The sequence below is a fragment of the Penaeus japonicus genome, unplaced genomic scaffold (assembly GCF_977035675.1).
Source record: "Penaeus japonicus unplaced genomic scaffold, GWHDUDI00000001_assembly GWHDUDI00000010, whole genome shotgun sequence".
Taxonomy (NCBI): domain Eukaryota; kingdom Metazoa; phylum Arthropoda; class Malacostraca; order Decapoda; family Penaeidae; genus Penaeus; species Penaeus japonicus.
This window is the reverse complement of record NW_028234412.1, coordinates 32,844,721-32,847,220: the sequence shown is the minus strand read 5'-3', so window position 1 is coordinate 32,847,220 and position 2,500 is coordinate 32,844,721.

Genomic DNA, 2,500 nt, shown 5'->3' with positions numbered 1-2,500 from the left:
TACGTTTCAGGGGAGGGTGTGTATGCATTATACGTTTCAGGGGGAGGGTGTGTATGCATTATACGTTTCAGGGGGAGGGGGTGTATGCATTATACGTTTCAGGGGGGGGGGGTGTATGCATTATACGTTTCAGGGGGGGGTGTGTATGCATTATACGTTTCAGGGGGAGGGTGTGTATGCATTATACGTTTCAGGGGGAGGGTGTGTATGCATTATACGTTTCAGGGGGAGGGGGTGTATGCATTATACGTTTCAGGGGGAGGGTGTGTATGCATTATACGTTTCAGGGGGGGGGGGTGTATGCATTATACGTTTCAGGGGGGGGGTGTATGCATTATACGTTTCAGGGGGGGGGTGTGTATGCATTATACGTTTCAGGGGGAGGGGGTTTATGCATTATACGTTTCAGGGGGAGGGGGTGTGTATGCATTATACGTTTCAGGGGGGGGGGGTGTATGCATTATACGTTTCAGGGGGGGGGGTGTATGCATTATACGTTTCAGGGGGGGGGGGGGTATGCATTATACGTTTCAGGGGGAGGGTGTGTATGCATTATACGTTTCAGGGGAGGGTGTGTATGCATTATACGTTTCAGGGGGAGGGTGTGTATGCATTATACGTTTCAGGGGGAGGGTGTGTATGCATTATACGTTTCAGGGGGAGGGTGTGTATGCATTATACGTTTCAGGGGGAGGGTGTGTATGCATTATACGTTTCAGGGGGAGGGTGTGTATGCATTATACGTTTCAGGGGGAGGGTGTGTATGCATTATACGTTTCAGGGGGAGGGGAGGGGGTGTATGCATTATACGTTTCAGGGGGAGGGGGTGTATGCATTATACGTTTCAGGGGGAGGGTGTGTATGCATTATACGTTTCAGGGGGGGGGGTGTGTATGCATTATACGTTTCAGGGGGGGGGGTGTATGCATTATACGTTTCAGGGGGAGGGTGTGTATGCATTATACGTTTCAGGGGGGGGGGTGTGTATGCATTATACGTTTCAGGGGAGGGTGTGTATGCATTATACGTTTCAGGGGGGGGGGTGTATGCATTATACGTTTCAGGGGGAGGGTGTGTATGCATTATACGTTTCAGGGGGGGGGGGTGTATGCATTATACGTTTCAGGGGGAGGGTGTGTATGCATTATACGTTTCAGGGGGAGGGTGTGTATGCATTATACGTTTCAGGGGGAGGGGGTGTATGCATTATACGTTTCAGGGGGAGGGTGTGTATGCATTATACGTTTCAGGGGGGGGGTGTATGCATTATACGTTTCAGGGGGGAGGGTGTGTATGCATTATACGTTTCAGGGGGGGGGTGTATGCATTAGTTTCAGGAGGTTGTATGCATTATACGTTTCAGGGGGAGGGTGTGTATGCATTATACGTTTCAGGGGGAGGGTGTGTATGCATTATACGTTTCAGGGGGAGGGTGTGTATGCATTATACGTTTCAGGGGGAGGGGGTGTATGCATTATACGTTTCAGGGGGAGGGTGTGTATGCATTATACGTTTCAGGGGGAGGGTGTGTATGCATTATACGTTTCAGGGGGGGGGGGTGTATGCATTATACGTTTCAGGGGGAGGGTGTGTATGCATTATACGTTTCAGGGGGAGGGGGTGTATGCATTATACGTTTCAGGGGGGAGGGTGTGTATGCATTATACGTTTCAGGGGGAGGGTGTGTATGCATTATACGTTTCAGGGGGAGGGTGTGTATGCATTATACGTTTCAGGGGGAGGGTGTGTATGCATTATACGTTTCAGGGGGAGGGTGTTTATGCATTATACGTTTCAGGGGGAGGGTGTGTATGCATTATACGTTTCAGGGGGGGGTGTATGCATTATACGTTTCAGGGGGAGGGTGTGTATGCATTATACGTTTCAGGGGGAGGGTGTGTATGCATTATACGTTTCAGGGGGAGGGTGTGTATGCATTATACGTTTCAGGGGGAGGGTGTGTATGCATTATACGTTTCAGGGGGGGGGGGTGTTCGCATTTTACGTTTCATATACGTTTCAGGGGGAGGGTGTGTATGCATTATACGTTTCAGGGGGAGGGTGTGTATGCATTATACGTTTCAGGGGGAGGGTGTGTATGCATTATACGTTTCAGGGGGAGGGTGTGTATGCATTATACGTTTCAGGGGAGGGTGTGTATGCATTATACGTTTCAGGGGGAGGGTGTGTATGCATTATACGTTTCAGGGGGAGGGTGTGTATGCATTATACGTTTCAGGGGGGAGGGGTTTATGCATTATACGTTTCAGGGGGAGGGGGTGTATTATGCCATGTGGCTTACGTTTCAGGGGGAGGGTGTGTATGCATTGTATGTTTCAGGGGGAGGGTGTGTATGCATTATACGTTTCAGGGGGAAGGGTGTGTATGCATTATACGTTTCAGGGGGAGGGTGTGTACGCATTATACGTTTCAGGGGGGGGGGTGTATGCATTATACGTTTCAGGGGGAGGGTGTGTATGCATTATACGTTTCAGGGGGA